General features: G+C 32.4%; 2 pseudogenes; one reads left to right on the plus strand and one right to left on the minus strand.

The window, feature by feature from the left end:
- Positions 1–3,379: 3,379 nt before the first annotated feature.
- Positions 3,380–7,851, minus strand: LOC113002367 (subtilisin-like protease SBT4.14; annotated as a pseudogene).
- A 175-nt stretch (positions 7,852–8,026) lies between these two features.
- LOC100781800 (protein PLASTID MOVEMENT IMPAIRED 2-like) lies at positions 8,027–9,471 on the plus strand (annotated as a pseudogene).
- Positions 9,472–20,372: the final 10,901 nt, after the last annotated feature.

A 20,372-nucleotide genomic window follows, 5' to 3' on the forward strand; every position in this document is an offset into this window, starting at 1 on the left:
ATGGTGAAAGAGTATCCAAAGACATGAAGGTTCAAAGTGAAAAGGATCATTTGTTGAAGAATAAGGATTTACTGCAATGAATGCTGATGTTGTAACAAAATAACTGAATTAGTTCCTCTATGAAAAGCCTTGTAACAACAATTTGAATAATCTTTGGATCATTTTTCTTATTTTTGTTTTAGGGAAAAGCTTGAGGGGGATTCTCTCTCTCTTTCTCTTCTTTTTATCTCATCTTTTCCAATTTTTATGGTAGATTATTGTTTAACCATGGAATTTTTCATAGATTTTCATTGTTGATCTGAATGAAGTGGATCTCCAGCATATATGATTTGTTTGTTGTTCAACTTTTGGTTTATGCAATCCTTTCTGCTTCTTTTCTTAATTTTCATGCTTAGGAGTGATCAACCTAGCTTTTAAGAATTTGAATTGTGTAGAAACAAGTTCAGATCTCATATATGAAGAAGTAGAATGTGTATGAATCTATTGCTAGGAATAAAGTAGGTTTATGCATTGCTGAGATTTCTTGTGTTCCAATTTCTAGGATTAGATTACCTAAGGAATTAGGGATTTATTCTAGAAATTAAGGATCTCTTACCTAACAAATTAGGACTAGATTGCTTTAGTTAAATCTCAGTTGCGTTGAAATTGGAAGTATGATCAGATTCGAAGTTATATATGAAGAAATTTATGGAATTCAGATCCAACAACACTTTCTCCACCTTGTTTTCATTTTTAAACTCTAAAAAATCCAAAATATTCTACCATTCGCTGTAACAAATTGATGTCCCCTAACCCTAAATGCATAATGATATTGATTAGCTATTTGTCACATGAATTGACAACTCATTGAAGTGAAATTATATTTCTATATCAATATCCTTTTAACATCTATCAACTGCTCTTTGTGGACATTTCGCCACTACGAATTGACGTCTTGCTACAACGAAATTATCCTTTGCAACAATATTTATTTTTACTTACATAACAAAATATTTCTAATTTCTTAGATATTATACATAATCTTTGTGGATACAATAATTTTTTTATACTTAAACTAAGTACACTTGTCTATATGTTAAGGTTTTGTAATCAAATAAAATTCAAATAAACACTAAACACACAAAGTCCCACACGATCATCTGCGTTTGAGCTCGGTAAAAGGAACATTTCTTAACTATTAGTCTCTGTGTTACTCATGTAAATAAAAAATAAGAAAATCTTATTTGTAAATATATTAAAACTGGTCAGATGAACCCAGTTGTTAACTCAAATTAATTTTTCTTCTACCTGTTATATATTTTTTTATTGTTATGCGTTTATTCTTTTTCTTCTTGTATTCTATTGATAATTGATTGTTTTAATTGGTAAGTTTATCCTCACCATGCAGATGATGGAAACTTTCAAGTTGCAATAATAACTATACTTTTTACACAAAAACTATAAAAATATGATTTTTTTTCCTTAAAAAGAATATGTTGTGTTTTTTCTTCTGAGTCCTTAAAATTTTGTTTTATAGAGACTAAAAAATATCATATTTTCAAAAAATAAAAACATTTAAGTTTAAATGAAAATAAATATAGTTCAATAATTTTTTTATTTAATATCTTATAAATACACATTTTTTTGCTGGAATCTTATAAATACATATTACAAATAAGCAATATTTTTATTTAACTATTAAAAATAATTAAGATATTATAATAGAATTTTAAATTATTAATTTACCACCAAAGAAAATTATCCCGCTAATTAAAGTAAAATGGTTGCTTCGGAATTAATTAATGTGGTAACAGAAAAGTGAAGGTTGGCAATTACTACTCTGTAGTTGATGCAAGTCAACACCCCCAAATCCAATTACACCTTCCAATAGGGATTATCAATTGTGCATGTTATGGACATAAAGAACATTGCATGAGATTAAGAACGATCCAACAAATGGCATAAACCTATCATCTCCATCTCTGTTTTTGCTGCACGCACATGGGTTGCTCCGATTCATCCCTTAAGCCTTAATCTCTGTCACTTCTCCTTTTCTAACAAAGCCAAAATCCGTCTCAGCAATTCATCCTTTTTTTTATTTTCAAACTTTATAAATAATTTGACATAAAAAATTACACGAATTAGTAACGAGTTTCAACTTTCAATGGCCTTTGTGTATTGTGGTGCAATATTGAATAGAATAGCCAACCTTTACCACTGACATATGGTATATTCTTAACGAGTAAATTGCAGTAATTTCTCCTTAGATTTATTCAAATTATATATGTATCTTTTTTTTATATATTACTTTGGTCTTCCATTCTCTAAAGTCAGTAACTAACGTGATAATTTTTATTTTTTTTGCAATCTTCAAAATGTCTCTCCCTCTATTCCTAATACAAACCTAACCCTAGTCTTAATCTTCATCCGACGACCAAGGTGCAAAGGGCAACAATGGCAAAAGACCCAATGATGTTTCAAATCTTAGGTAGGTTTATCCCGATCTAGTGATGTTGATGGTGAAGTCGTGCATAAACCCCACAACCTGTTCTTGCAGCACCCCTTCTTTGCTTTCGTATAAATTTATTTTTTAAAATCATGTGCTAATCACATGATCATAAAAACAATTGAGTTAATATCATTTGAGGGGGTAGGGTGCAACCGTAATGGGAATGGACATATTATTTTTGTAAATTAAGTGAAAAAAAAAAGAAATACGTGTAATGAAGACCTGAGGGAGTATTATCGTAATTTGCTCATTCTTAATTTATTTTGTGATCATTCAATACTCATAGTGTAATTTAATTAAGGTTGTTGCACTACTACAAAAGCGCCATTCAATGTCAGTTCTCAAGGGCATTCTACGTCGGTTTTTGATCGTCTTTGTCTCCGACGACGTGAAAAGGTGTCACCCTATCCACGCCGGTTGACAAGGACCATCGTAGAAATTTCTTAATTCTACGTCGTGCACGTGGACATGCCCGCCCTAGAATGCAACGAAGTCTACGGCAGCCCTGGCGATGCGACCGTCCTAGAAAGCATAGGAGTCTACGACGGGCACCTAGACAGGCCCGTCTTAGAATGTCTTGCATTCTACGACGGGCGTGGCTACGCGACTGTCGTAGAATTCAACTGATTCTAAGACGGGCACCTGGACAGGCCCGTCTTAGAATGTCTTGCATTCTACGATGGGCTTGGCTAGACGACCGTTGTACAATGCGATCGATACTAAGACAGACCTGTCCAGGTGCCTGACTTAGAATGTCTTTCATTCTATGATGGGCCTCGCCAGAACCGTCGTAGAATTGTTTTTTTTTTTAAATGGAGCATGCAGTGTGGAGAAACAAACCTTTGATTTTGTAGTCTCAATTGAAGAAGCAATATTGGCCTCAAATGCTGCTCATCCATCAATGAACCACTGGTCTTTGGCAGCATCAACCCCATTGATAAGAGGGTACTGTTTTCCTTTTGGATCGAAACAATTCACACCTACCCCCTACACCTCCTCCACTATTAGATGTATACACATGTAAATTACTAACAAAAAATTCTTAACAAGACACATAAGGTCACATTGGTTGTTAATAGAACCACATGACTTGTGATATGATATGCAAATTTTGTTTAATATTCCTACAACTAATTATTACGTCTTGCATTCTGTAAAATCCTTATCAATCACACGTTATACTTAAATGGATCACTGAATCATGCCACAAGTTACATGCATGCCACTTGCTACATTGATAAAATCTACACCACATCGAAATCTCAGTTATTACCCATTCCAATTTCCAATTTAAATTTGTCATAGTAGTATATGTAAACCTTGGTCATGAAATGAAAATTTGATTAATTGGAGAGTAACAAAGTATTATAGTTTTGGTGAAGTATGGATAAAATTACTTTTAGTCTTTCAGAATATGTGAATGGCAAAGGAAAGAAACTTATAGAAACATTTTTTCCATTTCCCAACTGTACAGTGCTCCTCAAGGTCTTGTCAATGCCACTAGCTGGTAGCTACTACAGTTACAATCCATGGTGCAATATTGGTTACAGTTCCCGGGCTTGGACAAGAATTTCCAGCTGAGGCCACTGTGATTATACCTTTCCTCATGGCATGGAATGCACCAATTGATATAGAGTCTTCAACATAACTAGGATTCCCTCCACCTATGGAAATAGATATTACATCCACACCATCATGTATAGCAGCATCAAATGCAGCAAGTATGTCCATGTTTGCACATCCACTAGATGACCAACAAACTTTGTAATTTGCCAACCTAGCTGATGGCTCGGCGCCACGAGCAGTTCCGTTGGCCAACCCGAAGAGATTTGCATTTGGGACCAGATTGCATGCAACAGTTGATGCAGTGTGAGTGCCATGGCCATCAGCATCCACAGGAAAGAGTATGTATGATGGATCAGGGTTCCCATTAGCGTTGAATTACTTGGCTCCTATAATCTTTCTTCAAGTTTGCCACAAAAAGTTGACATGCAGATGGAATTCACAAGTTAGATCTTAAGCTAAGGCATTCATAAATTTGTCAAGTTAATGTTGAAAACATGCAGATCAGTAGTATCTAGTATGTACATTACACTCCCCGACTTAACAGTGGATTGTGAATAAGAACTAAGAGAAACATCATTATTGTACTTTCAAGGGTTTAATAGCAAGGATTTATGTGTAGCTGGTACATAATACCTAACAAAAAATAGGTATTTGAAAGTGTTCTTTTATTTTTATCTATATTAATATATATATATATATATATATATATATATATATATATATATATATATATAGGATTTATATTTATATTTTTGCATTAGTCAAGGACTCAAGGCAGTTGTATAGCTTTATTTTATCAATATTACAATGGCATAGAACAAATCCTTGCAAATGACAAGATTAATTTTAAGTAGCATGACTAGCCCTCAGTTGATTTGATATGAATAGAATATTTGTGAAAGATAACATACATCCATTTATGGGGGTACCGGTAAGTTTCTTCCAGAATGTACTTCTGATGTGTTTTAATGGTTCAAGAAGAATCCTAATAATCTAGGTAATGTGTGGAAGCAACTATTAGTGCTAGCAAAGTCTGAAGCATTAATTTTTTGGGTGATTAACCTGGCACTGTGTGTTAGTCTTTTTCTGTAGAAGAAGAACTTCAAGACCAAATTTAGCAGAGCTTCATTGCGAAATTCCTTCTTCCTTCTGCTTTGGGATATTAAGATCTAGAAACAATGTGATACTAAGTTCCGAAACAGAGAAAAATTTAGTAGAGCTTCATTGCCAAATTCCTTCTTCCTTCATTGCTAAATTCCTTCTTCCTTTACGATGGAGTGATTTTTGTATGTTGTTGCATAATGGTATTGAAAATAAGTGTTTGATGGTGTATATAGTTTACCTCATTTTTGTCTGGTTTATAAAGTAAAATTGTTAAGATTCTGTATGTAACTGCAAACTATTCACTAAGAATGCAATGACACAATGTAAACAAAGAAAGAGAATTTACTTATTGTAGCCTGAGGAAAAGGCCATAGTGGTCACAAGATCCTTTCCATCTTGCTGGTGGAGGACCAAACCCATCATCCTTGAAGCTTTTAGACTCAGGCGTGAACCCTACCTCACCAATATTGAGAGACAATTTTTACAATTAAATTAAGAAGTACCATTCATATAATATCTCACATTAAGTACAATAATGCAAAAAGAAGAAATTGAAAATGGGAACAAAGCCAAGATGAACCTGTATCGAAAAGAGCAACAATTATGTCACTATTTGATTTCAATCTTCTCTTAGCAATTGTAGGTAACCCAATGAAGTTCCATGATCTTGTTGTGTGCAGCTGGCAGTACTGGTTTTGAAACACCAAGAGCACTTCATCCATGGATACACATGCAAAAAGGGTTAATAACATAATATATAGTATTTCAAAGAAAGATGAAAGAGCTAGAGAAAATTGAAAACTATCTATACCAGATAACTTTTTTGCTTCATCCTCTAACAGTTTTGCAGCAAATGCATTTAAGGTATTTGTGTAACTATATACCATGAATTCTTTTGCTTCAAGGAAGCTAAGTAAGCACAAACCAAAATCCAAATGATTTAAGCCAAAGGAATAAAATAGAGAATTCAAAAAAATGCTTCTCACATGGTTTAAGAGGGTGGTTTTACTTTTTAAGAACTAGGGAGAATTTGATTGAATGAGAGCAACATATATAGTTCATTTTTGTGTGGTTGAAGAGAGAAATATAAGAAGTGTTTGTGATTTGGTTTGATTACCTCTCCTTCACAGCAGATAGAACATTTAAATAAGTATCAAGTACATTGTCTATGCTCTCTGTATGAGGTCCCAAAAAAACAACTTCTGCAAACAAGTCAAATAATGGTTAAGCTCATAACGAAAGCAAAAACTAACATGCATGCTAGAGGTTAGTAGTTTTAATATGAAACAAATCAAATAGATCTATTGCTAATAAGGAATGAAAAGGGAGAAGAAATCAAATGCCTTTTGCTCATTTCCATTAACTGAAGCAATGCTCAGCAAGATTAGCAATAATCGAAGCCAAAGGAGAGAAAAGGATTTTGTATGTCTCTTTAGAAACATCTTTTGTATGGCTTTTTTCACATATCACAATCTTTTGTACCTTTCTCCTTTTCTTTCTCATTGCATTACTTGTTACATTTCTGTCTCTGTATTTGTCACTTAATTTTTTCTTTCTTTTTTTTCATCTATCTCTTTACACTCTAAAAAATTAGAACAACAACCTCATGAATGGTCTTACAACTGTGTCATACAACTGTGAAGGTTAAAATACAATTTAAGAAACCATAAATTAATTTGTAACACTTTACTTTAAAAGTGATTGAACACATCATCATGAGTTTAGAGCCTTCTTAGGAGGAACAACAAAAGTACCTTCATTGTATCATTGTATACAATGCAGTGACAGTAGCAAGTACCTTGATTGACTTCATCTCAACCAATGGCAGCAACGATGTCCATTATACGTTGCGCCCCAGCACTAGCAACATAACTCTGCTCGCCTACAAAGCATTTGTATTGGCATAACATTTACTTATATATCAATGTTTGTAACGAAAATTAAGTGGCCTACAAAAGGGACTTACCAATATGTCACCTCATATCGTGTTCCTTAGCATTTCGGGTACACCATTCTAGCTGGAGTGCACAATAGGAATATTGTCTCGTGCTACAACTCCAAGATAACTGTGAAACTTGTCTTTATGTAGGCTTGAGCCTCTCCCAGTGGCTGGATTAACATTTACTGTAGGTCATGGCTGATCCAAGCTTCGCGCAGTCAACTTTATTAGCCGCGTGGATTGTCTAATCTTCCTAGAAGTACCATCCGAAGGAATATCGGGCTGTGTAGGAGACAGTGGGGGTGTCGACATTCTCTGCACACAGCTGCAACCAAAAAAGGGAGCACAATAGTCAGATACATTAACAACAATAATGGTTATGCACAAAGTCAGAAATTTAGCATATGCCAACATTCACTAAATATTTATAATGATATAATAATATTATTATAAATGGTAGTTAGAAATTGGTAGAATAGAATGGTATACTAATATTTACATTTGGGTTGAACTAATAAAGTTTACAAATTACAATTGACTGATGTATTCAACAGACACAACTTGCTTTACTGATGAAAATAAAAACACATTGGTGGGTCTTCTATCACACTAACCACCCAATAAAGATGGGGATAGATCCTGAGATATATTGGAAAAACAAAACAATAAGACCTTAAAAAGTAACGAAAAAATTATAAAAGAAATAAGAAAGGGACAACAAGCGATGTGTCCAATTCCAATACCAGCCATTCATCGATACTCCCTCCCTCTTCTTGTTACATAAGTTCTTGTTTAGGCCATTTGAGCACAGAATTCTCAACCACAATTTTAACCTCACTTTTTAAATTTATCAGCTAACCAGGCATCAAGCATAGTCTCAGGTATGCACTTGCTTCCTTTTTGATGTTTTCATATATACCACTATTTAGATGTCAAGTGGCATAGTGGCTAGTTCAGGTAACAGAAAGAATTTGCTTCATGTTGGTGTTTAATTGAAACTGATATCTTAGGATAAACTAAAAATGAACATTTCTGATTATCTGAATTAAGCTTATATAGTATTGGCAAAATTTGTTAATACCTTGGCAAAATTAGATTGATAGTGCAGAGCTTGGTAGCAAAAGAGTTGGATCAGTTAAAGCTACTGTTAACTTCTATGATGATAAGGTATGTTTAGCTTCAGAGAATAAAAGCAAACCTCTCTTATGTATTGGCAATTTGTGAACTGGTGAAGCATTTTTTTTATTAAATCTTTAATTCTTTTTTCTCTCAATTCTCAGAAGCCCTCTTCAAGAACAAAGGAACTCCACAGGGCAAGAAGGGATATTGGAAGGTACAAACAGAGCAGATGGACTGCAGAATCTGCAAAACCTCAAGCAGAATTTGAGCTTTCAAATGCGAAGAAGACAACAAACCATCTTTCTTTTATGACCGAGGAGTCAAATTACAGGGCAAAAACATAACTGCAAAAGAAGTATAAAGACTAGAGAAGTGGGGGAAGGGCCGACATGGGACAACTGTTCTTACATAGAGGAATGAGAATTTTGAGTATGCACAAGTCATGAGAGAGTTGGAATATCTCAAAAAGGAATTGTTGAAGCTTAAGCTTGATGTGGCTTCTGTGATGAAACAGAAATCGCGGGCAGAAAAGGAAATTGAAGCATCAAACTCAAAGATGCTATCATGTTTAACAGGAAATTGAAGGGAGATTGAGGAGGCCAATGAGGAGCAAGTACTTGGTGAAGTGGCCAGGATTGAGGCTTTGAAAGAATTGACAGATATTGAGACCATGAGAAAATAGGAAGCAAATGAATTTTCATTCAAATTGGAAAGCGTGTTTAGAAAGTTGAAGGAGGCCATTAAAGAGATTGATGAGTCAAAGGAGCTTGAAATGAAATTGGTTGTGACAATATCATATGTTGATTTCTTGCAGAATAAGTTAAAGTCAGTTAAGGAAATGGATAAAAGGGTTCAAGGAGATGGGAGTGCAAAGCAATTGGAAGGAAGATTAAAAAAAAAGGAGGAATCAGAAGACTCTATAGTGTTACAAACTATAACAGAAGAATTGGAGGCAGCTAGGAAAGAATTAGCTTTGGTTAGAGAAGAAGGTTTCTAGTTTATGGCCTCTTTGGATGTCATCATAAATTAGTTGAAGCATGTCACTGTTGAGACAGATAGGTTGAAGGAGAAGGAAGGGAAACTAGACTCAATAGTTCAAAATGGAGATTCCAAGATTTTGAGAGCAAAGTCTAAATTAGAAGTTGTGTCTGCTGCTGAGGAAAAGGCCAGATCCATAGTCATGAGTCTGTCTCACACTCTTGAAAAAATTATGCATCTATACCTTGGGGTGTGCTTTCCCAAATTTGGATCTTAATGTTATGAAATGCATATTCAACAGGACAAATTCTATAACAAGCTTTGTGATCAAAGGTGTTTATCAAGCTTTTTGAAATTATGTGATTTAAGGTATGGAGAGAAGGAAATGGTATATAATATGCTCTTGATATTGTAATGTGTTACAAACCTACAGATTGATATGTTGTCCATAAAACCTAAACACTAACCTTTATTAACAATAATCCTAACTAAATATAAAACAAATACTGAGAGATATTAGGAAATGTGAAACTATTAAAACAGGTAAGCTAACCCATAAGAGATAAAGTGCCAAAAGAGATGAATGGACATACAAGAAAGGGTAAAATCAAGAATGAATATTAGTGAGAAAGTAGGGGTAGCATCTGTGAGGGAGCAAATGATAAAATTTTGCCTAAGATTGTTTGACCATATGAGAAATAGACCAATAGAAGCTCATAAGAGATGAGCTAATCACATGAGGACCAATAGAAGCCCAGTAAATATAGGGGAGTAACCTTAAAAAGGATGTAGATCTAAATGACCTTTTTGATTATATATGCATGCATGTATTTGTGTGCATGTATGAAATTTATATGTCAATTGTAAAATGACCAATTTATTATATTCAAAAACATACATGCATTACTATTATGCAGTAGGTGTTGTACATTACCAGAAAAAACATAAGCAGATAGGTTTCAATACTCTCCCATAAGCCTTCATTATGATCATTTAGAGATGCATGTACAACATCATGTTGATCGATGGCTGAGATGATGGGCATTTCTTGATTCACAAGTGGCATGTCAGTCACATCAAATGAAGCACCATCAGTATAGTCAGTCATAGAAAATTTTCTGCCTTGTACAACCACTAACCATGTCGGGTCCGACGGATCTTGCACATAAAACACCTATCTAGCTTGCACTGCCATTATGAATGGGTCATCAGTGTAACCACCCTTCTAAAGGTCAACTAATGTAAAGCCCACTGCCATAGTAGGGCATTGAGGCATGAATCAGATTGTTATCAGAAACACTACTAAAGTGATTTGACTGACCATCAACACTAACCCCACTATTATCCATGGTACTTCTTGCATCTTATGCCTTTGTGTAGAAAGCATAGCCATTGACATCATATCCCTACCAGGTGGGAACATTAACATTTGGCCCAATAGCTAACAATCGTAGGGTTTCAGAAACACTTTCATGTGCAAAAATTGTGTGCCTGAACTAGTTGACGAAAGTTCTATTGTGTTCCTGCAACAACCTCATCTTGTTCATTTTGGGGTGATTAGCTGACAAATGTTGTTTGTGACAATCTATGTACGACATCACCTCTGCTGTGTTGTTTAAGACATATAGATGTGCTTGGGACAGGCGCTGCCTATCCATAGTTACAACATTAAATCCTCGTGTTCCTCTTCCTTGAGTGGTGGACTGATGATGACTTTGCGGAACCTCGACTGCTTCTGCGTTGGTTATATACTCTGAGAAAAACTCTATTGCTTCTTTAGCAATGTACCTTTCAACAATGCTTGCTTCTGGTCGATATTGGTTCTTTGTATATCCTTTCAACACCTTCATGAACCTCTCAACCGGATACATCCACCGTAAATAAACCGGGCCACACAATCGAATCTCACGAACTAGATGAACAATTAAGTAAATCATCATGTCAAAGAATGACGGGGGGAAATACATCTCTAATTCACAAATGATAATGGCGGCTACCATCTCCAAATTATCCAATTGTGATGGGTCAATAACCTTACTGCAGATAGCATTAAAGAAAAAAACACAACCTCGTGATGGCAGTTCGAACTTTTTCAGGCAAGATTCCACGTAAGGAAACTGGTAAAAGTTGTTGCATCAGTACATGACAATCATGAGATTTGAGGCCAATCAATTTCAATTCCTTAATTGACACAAGGAACTTAATATTTGAAGAGTATCCTTGCGGAATGATGTGCCATCATTTTCTTCTATTTCTTAAACCCTTTTTGCACCATTTTAATTATTGATTAGTCTTAATTGTCAAATTAATTAGGCAGTTTTATTATTTGGGCTCATTAAGCTAATTTGATGTTTTTAATCTAATTTCAGGAATTAATGAAACATTGGGCTTAATCCGGATTCTAGTTGTGGACTTGAAGAGGGCAAATAAAGCAGCGCTTACTTTAGTTAATTTCTAATTAGGAGATTGCAATTTTATTTTATGTGGTTCAGTGTTTATTTCGTTTTGGGCCAGAATAATGTAATAGGGTCCAGTTACTTTGAGTGACTCTTTTTAAATAGCAGCCTTGGGATTCGTGCAAAGCTATTCTGTGAGGCTATTCAGTATTCAGAGCATTGTTTAGGGTTTAACATTTTTCTGTTCTAATGCTATTGTTCATGTAATGCAATTTTCCATTTTCTGCTTCTAATTACAATTTCGTTCTTGTTTCTTCTTCTGCTTTCATTTACGTTTCTGCGTCATTTACGTTTCTGCTTTTAGTTTCATTTATGTTTTCTGTTTGAATCTATGGAAGGCTAAATATTCTGGTGTTGTTTCCTTTTGAGGACGAAGCTCAACTCCCTTCGAGGTTTTGTTTATAATGTGGCTTCCTGGCAGTTTTTCCTTCACCAGTTAACCCACATTCGTTAATATTAATTTGTGCACGCTTCGTGTTCGATCAATTACCTCTGAGCCTAACTTGTGTTCATGCTTAATGGACGAAGGGTTAATTGGTGTATGTGTTGCCTAATCACGTATTGACAACCCTAAGTTGATTTTCGCTTAGTAAATTGAAATAGGGTTGGATTAAGTGGTTAACTGTTAGGGACGAATTATCTATAACCCAGGACAAGAGAATGACTTCTAAATAAGAGGAAACAACCCATTTTTAATATTATTAGTTTCGTATTCCATGTTACTTGTTCTGTTCTTTAAATCACCAAACAAACAAACCCCCCCAATCGTAACTGTTACTGCAAGTATATTATGAACATTTGGTTTATCATTGCTCGTTGGGAAACGACCTAGGATCACTTCCTAGTTACTGCATTTTCATGTTTATTTGATTCGGGTACGACCTCGATCACGAAACTTTCACATTCATTAGACAGTGACAAAAACTTTTTTTCTCTGTCGTTGACATTGTGTAACACGCAGGGGGCAAATATGTTCTATTACCACGTAAAACTAGATGTAGTTGCTCTCGTATACCCAACTCAACCAAATCCTGACGAGATTTCACACCATCCTTTGTCTTCCCCTTAATGTTAAGAAGGGTGTCAATCAAACTATCACACACATTTTTCTCAACATGCATAACGAGATGCCGATATAGGTGATTATGGCTTAAAAATCTTTTGTGCCTTGTATACACTGTCTTCTTCCCATGTGTTAGTTGGATGTAAGAAGTGTCTTTTTCACAAATAGGACATGTGTTGTGACCTTTGACACTATATCCGCTTAAATTACCATACACCGAAAAATCGTTAACAGTACAAAAGATCATAGCATGTAAGGTGAATGTCTGTTTTTCATTTGCATCATAGACTTCAACGCCCTCTACCCACAATTTTGTCAAGTCTTCAATCAAAGGCAGTAGATACACATCAATATCATTTCCAGGTTGTTTTGGACTGGCTATCATCATGGACAACAATATGTATTTGCACTTCATGCACAACCACGGAGGAAGGTTGTAAATCATTAACAATACCGGCCACGAACTATGATTGGTGGTCAAGTTACCAAAAGGATTCATTCCATCTGAAGCTACCGCAAGCCTTAGGTTTCTAGGATCCTGTGCAAATGTTGGATACAAGCAATCAAATGTCTTCCATTGTGAACAATCTGCGGGATGTCTAATCAGCCTATCGATTCTTCTTTCATCTACATGCCACCTTAAGATTTTGGCATCTTGCGCACTGGCAAACAAGCGCTTCAACCTGGGTATCCTTAAGCTATAATATGTTCTGTATCTATGGTACTTGCAAATCACAAGAAGAGGAGAACACAACAAGATAGGGAAGCGATATTAGCCAAGAGCCAAGGCTCTCCAATCAAGACAGAGGATCTCTCCGCTCCCCAAATCCCACTAAGGATCCAAAAATTGATGATCCTGAATCGTATCATTACAGAATCATATATGACAGAATGTCAGAATGTGCGCACACACATACTCCACTAACTAACTGAATGAGGTGACTTTCCTAATCTACCCTCCCTACTCACACTTACAAACAACTAACATAGACTCACTTGGGTATGGGCCTTCGCTGATAAACCTTAATGGGCTTATCCCATCTACAAGAGGCAAGGTTCCTATTAGCTACTATCCTTCTAACATTTTGAATGAATATTGCATAAGTGTTCTTTAAAATTGAATACAAAAGAAGAGGTTTTATGCTATTTATTTGTTGATATTGGGGTTCTGATTCTGTGTGCTTCTATTTTGTTTTAGACATGTTTGTATTATTGACTACTTTGCTCCTTATAAAATAAGTTAAGAGAAATACCAAATAGTAGTTAGTTCTAGGGTATCATGTTGCTCATAGTTTTTGACTGTTAGTCAGTGGTTTCTATCTTTTAAAAAAATTATTCAATGGATTCAGTTTGTTTCATCCTCTGTTTGAAGTTGTTACCTATTGAGGTCATGTAATTGTTAACACATTTATAAAATGCTACTGTTCTGTTATAGTTGTGCAGCTGATACTCTAGCGCTTATTTAGCTACTCTCATTTTTTTCCTTAGGCAGAAGCCATTTTAAAATGACTCCCTGTTGATTACTACCTAAAGGACGCTGTGCCAATGTTATTAATTACCTTTGGCCAAGTATACATCATATTTTTCTTAGTATTTCTTTTCTAGTTACAAAGTTTTTAAACGTTCATTTCCATAATCTGAGGCATTAAATGAACAAGAAGCTCTACTATTAGATTGAAGATAAGTCAATTACGTTGTTGAACATTGGAGCCTTGAAATACACCCAAGAATAGTATGACAAACAAATGGTTTTAAATTACAATCTACAACTGCAATATTGTAATTTTGGTGGTCTCTATCTACTACTACAACTGCAACCACATCAACCTTGTCTGCAATTTTTGTAATGATAGGATCTTAAGTTTATTTAACAAAATACAGATGCTAGCTCCATATTAAATGGACTTCTACAATTTCAGAAAAAAAAACCAAAAAGATACCCCAACTCATTAGAAAGAACTAATACTCTTATGAACAAGGAACCAACAACAACTACAAGGCACAATACAATGCACAACAAAGAAGCTACAAAGGAAGAAGATGAATCAAGGGAAAAAAGGAGAAACCATAGGTCACGATACTTGGAAGATTATATGGCAAAATGACTTGAGTAAGCAGCAAGCCTGGTCACCATCGTCTAGAAGCAATCCTCCAAGATCCTGGACCGGTACTGCTATCCCCTGTGAGCAATACAAGCAATTTCTGCCAATTTCCTCTTTGGCAGACAAGCCAAATTCTGTTAGGATTAAATATTCTATTTATCTTCTAGAATAATGTAATTGTAATGGACAAGCTGAATAATACAAATTTTATCTTCTCCCTTACCTTTCTCTAGAGGCTATAGAACCTCGAATTCTAGAATATCACCTTCGGTCACAACAGAAACCTTCGCAACATCAACTCAAACCTTGGCAGCATCCAACATACAATATTAATACAACACAAGAAGACAAAGCTTCCTGACACCACCAACAAGCAAAGTAACAAGACAAAAAAATGAATCAAAGTGGTGAAGTCATATGTGGAATGAAAATGTAGGAACATTACCTGAATGCGGCCTCAGTGTTGTCTGTCGCCACTGTAGACGAAAGAAGAACCAACGCCAGAGACGAAGTTAGCGACAGGGACTGTGTCGGAGACGATGCTTAAACCTAGCTAGGGCGCACGCGTAGAAGTGTGCTTCCTTTTGTCTGGTCGAGGGTCGGAGGCGCCAAAGAGTACCAAGGGCTACATCACGTGTCCGCCACGTGAAACGAGTAATGTTACAAAGACGGGTCTCAGGGAAGACCGTCTTTGTATGGCAATGAACTGGAACATCACGTGTCTGCCACGTGTGACCACTAAACATACAAAGACAGGTCACAGTGAAGACCGTCTTTGTATGACAATGAAGTGGAACATCACGTGTCCAGCACCTGTGACCACCAAACATACAAAGACGGGTCTGGAGGAAGACAGTCTTTGTATGTCAAATGGGCAAATCATGTGTACGCCACGTGAAACCCGCCACGATACAAAGGCGGGTCTCAGGACATGATCGTCTTTGTATGGTAGTCGGGGAACTCACGTGTCCGCCACGTGAAACAACTAACGATACAAAGGCGATTGCTGTGTGAGACCGTCATTGTATGTTAAGCACATAATTATGGCTTTGCCACACTGTCAGCAGTCTACGACGGGTAGTGGGAAACATCATCATTTTGATGCTATTAATTACGAATATGTCACCGCCTTAGTTTCTACGACGGTTGTTTAGAACCGTCGTAGATTCAGCGACGGAAAATGCACCTTTTGTAGTAGTGTTGGTAGAAAAAAATAATTAAGGTTGCAAAAATTCCAAGCTCTAAACAGTAAAAGTGAATTTAATGTGTAAGATTTTTCGTGCATTGTAATCCTTTTTCTCACAGTGAATTTGGTGCTTCAAATTAATATAGGCTTTTTTTAATGATTTTAATATAGACTTTTGAGTGGTCAAACTATGTTAATATTACTCAAAAAAAGAAAACACTGTGTCAATAGTATTTTCTATTTTTTCACTCGTAAAAGAAAAAAAATTGTTTTTATATATTTATTTCTTCACAAGTTCAAGAATTAAAATATTAATTCTTATTTTTTCAATTATATTTTTTGTCTTAAATATTTTACATACTTATTATAAATGACATAGAAAATATAGTGAAAGTCGTATTCAGAAATTAAAAATAATTTCAATGCAAACAAAGATATTTATTGCATTTCTGATTTTTGTAGGCTGGGTAGAAAGATGAAAGAAGTTTTACTGACCATTGTCTTTAACAAACTAATAATACTGATTTCTTGACATGTGCGATACACGCGATAAAAGGAAGATTTGAGTGTTTTTATTTATTTATTTAATTATAAAATGAACATAAAATCTACTAAAAAATATGATAATTTTTTTTATGATTAAATGTTCAAATTTATATGCTTAGAAGCAAAAATTTATGACCACATCTAAAATTTTGTAACATTTTTAGTTTTTTTTTTCATCTGTGGATATAGTAGAATACTCTCCTGATTTACAAAAATCTATGACTATAAAAAAAATATCACTCAAAATGATGAGTTCTATTACCGTTGCCCATGTAATGCATGGATATAAATATAGACGAGTGCGATATAAATAGAATATATAATAATTTAAAAATATATTTTTTATATTGTCAAATTATAAAAAAATATTTTGATATAAAAACAAATTTAAACATCATTAATATAAAAGTTATATATATTAAATTTAAATACAAATATCTAAGAGTTTCTTGACATAAAAATATTAATGATTATAAACAACATAATCATTCCAATGGATTTGTTATAGTATGATTACTAGTACATGCAATGCACAAATATATAATTATATTTTAGGATGATTCTTAGTTTTTTTTTGTAATTTATGAAACAAATGAAAATTTTGTATGTAGATGTTAATGAAAAAGGTTAATTTCATATTAATTTGGAGAAAATTTACAAAGATTAAGGACATGTATTACTGAAAAATAAATTTATTAAAGTTTATAAAAAAAAATATATAATCATGTTCATGGATCATTCAAATATAGACTGTCAATTAATGTTAATAGTTAATTTAGTGTAAACTGTCAATTAATATTTCAATTTTTAATTTTTACAAATAATTGAAAATTAATTTTGAATTACATTTTATAGAAGAATTCGTGTTGTAAAAAAGGTACATCCTGAACCTAACAAACTTTGTTTTTCTTCGCTCTCCCTTTTCACCTTACTTAATTACCTAGTCTCTTTCAAAGCAAATTAATTAAAATGTATAAATCAAGTTTAATGCTGCATAAATTTCATTATTCATTTCATAAAAAAAAATCCATTATTAATGATATCAAGTTCACCATTGTCACTCTTTCTGATTTCTCTATATAATTATTAACTTTAAGAAAAATCAATTATCATAAAAAATATTAAAAAATCTCTATTCTTACTTCAAGGAAATTCAAATACGTACTATTAAAAAAATCAATTATTCAATCAACCAATGGCTAATTAAAAAAAAAGAACTATATGAAATATTTTTCAAATTTTAATTTACCACTAATTCAAAAATTGCTAGAACTTTTTTCATTGAAAATATAAGTAAAATAAAAAAGAAAAAGACATAATCTTTTTGTGAAAAAAAAAAAACTACAAATTGAAATTAGTAGGAAAAAAAGAGTGTAGATCAAGGGATTTTGATAAACAAAAATGATTAAAAATTTTCAAATTGAAAATCAAATGAAATTGTTATGATGTAATAACAAAATACATTAAAAAAAATAACATTGATTAATATGAAGAAAATGAAACAGAGAGTTGACGAGATAAAAACAATAGATGAAGAAAAATATTATAAAATAGATAAAGAAGAAAAATACATAAAACATAAGAAAATTTTAAGTATAATGTTATTCCAACATAAACGTTTATGTAATCGTTAATATTGTTCTCACGTTATCACTTATAACTAAATCAAACAAGTAAAAAAAAATAAAAATTAAAAAGACTTTAAGCATGTAAAAAGAAACATAATTTTTCTCTTCTTTCACAATAAAAGAACACATAAGAAGAAAAACATAAAAAGAGCAAAAAAAACATGAAAAAAAAGAAACACATTAAAAAATAATATATTTTTTTCTCTTCGCCTACCTTTTTCCTTCTCTATATAGATCAAAGGATCAAAATTTTCTTTTTACTTTTTTTTTTCTTTTTTAAAGCTAGTAAAGAAGAAAAAATGCATCTAAGAAATAAGGGTAGTTACTTAATTTAAAAAATAAATGTGGTTACTCGATTTCTTTCACCACCTAAGAATCTTCTTCCTCAATTCAAATATGTATTTATACAAACCAAGAACTAAGCTTTTGTGAGATAAATAGATGCAAATTCATGTAAGGAGAATTCATCAATAGAAAGGAGAAAAAAATATTACAAAATTCTCCACATGAAGAATCCTCTTTCTCAACTCAAATATGCAATTGCACAGATAAGAAAATAAAATTAGTATGCTTTGGTGAGATTAAAAAAATAAGATGCAGATTTAGATAAAGAAGATTCAAAGAGAAAGGAGGTAGAAGATGTTGAAATTTACAAAGAGAAAAAATGATAAATGAGAGAAACTAACTTGAAATGAGTGGTGGGTAATTTATAATAAACCATTCCCCAATTCAAATAAAATATTCATTAGTTGTAGTCAAATGATAATTAAGAATATACTTATTAATTTTCTTTTAATTTATTTTTAAAATTCATGATTAAATATATAAATTCTAGTTTGTTTATCTTGATTAAGAAACACAATTGAAAATATAATCTAATTAAAATCCTTCATTATTTTCCTTTTATATTTCTAGTTAATAGTTAATTGTACATAAATGGTGATTGAAAATATATTTATTACTTTCCTTTTAATTTGATTTGATTTTAAATTTATTTAATGTTATTTCAAATTATCTTACACGGATTTAAGTTAATCCAAATTTTTTCTTCTTCCAATTATTTGTGTATCCACGAAATGCTTCTAATTTTAACATAATATTTATTTATATTTATATTTATGAACAAAATTATTTATTGATTCAAATTAATACTTTATTGTTGTTCTATCATATTATTAGTTAGTTGTACGTAAGTGATAATTGAAAATATATTTATTACTTTCCTTTATTAAATTCTGATATATAAAATTATTAATAAATCATGTTCAATTATAAACTAAAAGTTGACGAGTTTTTAATATAAAAAATAATATTATATTAAGCAAACATCAATCATTTTTATAAAAGAGAAATGCTAACATTCCTCTTTTATAAAATAAATGTAGTATTTAATTATTAATTTTTAATATAAATAAAGATTGGTCTGGTTTTTAAATTAATTTTTTGATAGAAAAATAAAACAAAGGTCTTCAATTTTTAAATATAAAAAAATTGATGATTTTGTAAAAAAAGTTACAATTAAGAATTAAAATTTTGTTTTAAAAAATGTATTTTAATATAAAATTATTATTTATTTAAGTATAACCTGGAAATGTAAATTACAAAATATAAATTTTACATATCATGTTTATTTATTTATTTAATTTATTATTTATTTCAATTTATATATGATGTTTTAAATAAAAATATAATAATTTTATATCTAAAATTATAATTATAATAATTATACTATAAAAACTACTTCTATAATTATACTTTTTATCCTGAAAAGAACAGGAAAATTAAAATTATTTTGTCTTAAAATTATGAGTCAAAAATATTTCCTTTTTAGGATAAAAAATTACATAATATTATTCTTTTATCCTTTAAAAGAGCGGAAAAATTGAAGTTACATATATACCCTCATTTTTACTTTATATTATTAAAACTTACATTGAAGACATATTAAAAATCGTTATAAAATGTATTAATATAGTTTTTTTTTCTTTACTTTTGAGACTTTAAACAGTGCCAATAAAGCAACGGTTAACATATATGTAAAAAAAAATATTTAAATTAATATTAAATGACTTTTACTATATAATATATATAAAATAAATAAAAAATTATCAGATTAAAAAATATTTATTACAAATAAAAAAAAATTATCCTCCGCTCCCTTTCCTTCTAAAACCTTAAAATACATACCTGAATCATT

This window comes from Glycine max, chromosome 1, assembly GCF_000004515.6.
Source record: "Glycine max cultivar Williams 82 chromosome 1, Glycine_max_v4.0, whole genome shotgun sequence".
Classification (NCBI taxonomy): Eukaryota; Viridiplantae; Streptophyta; class Magnoliopsida; order Fabales; family Fabaceae; genus Glycine; species Glycine max.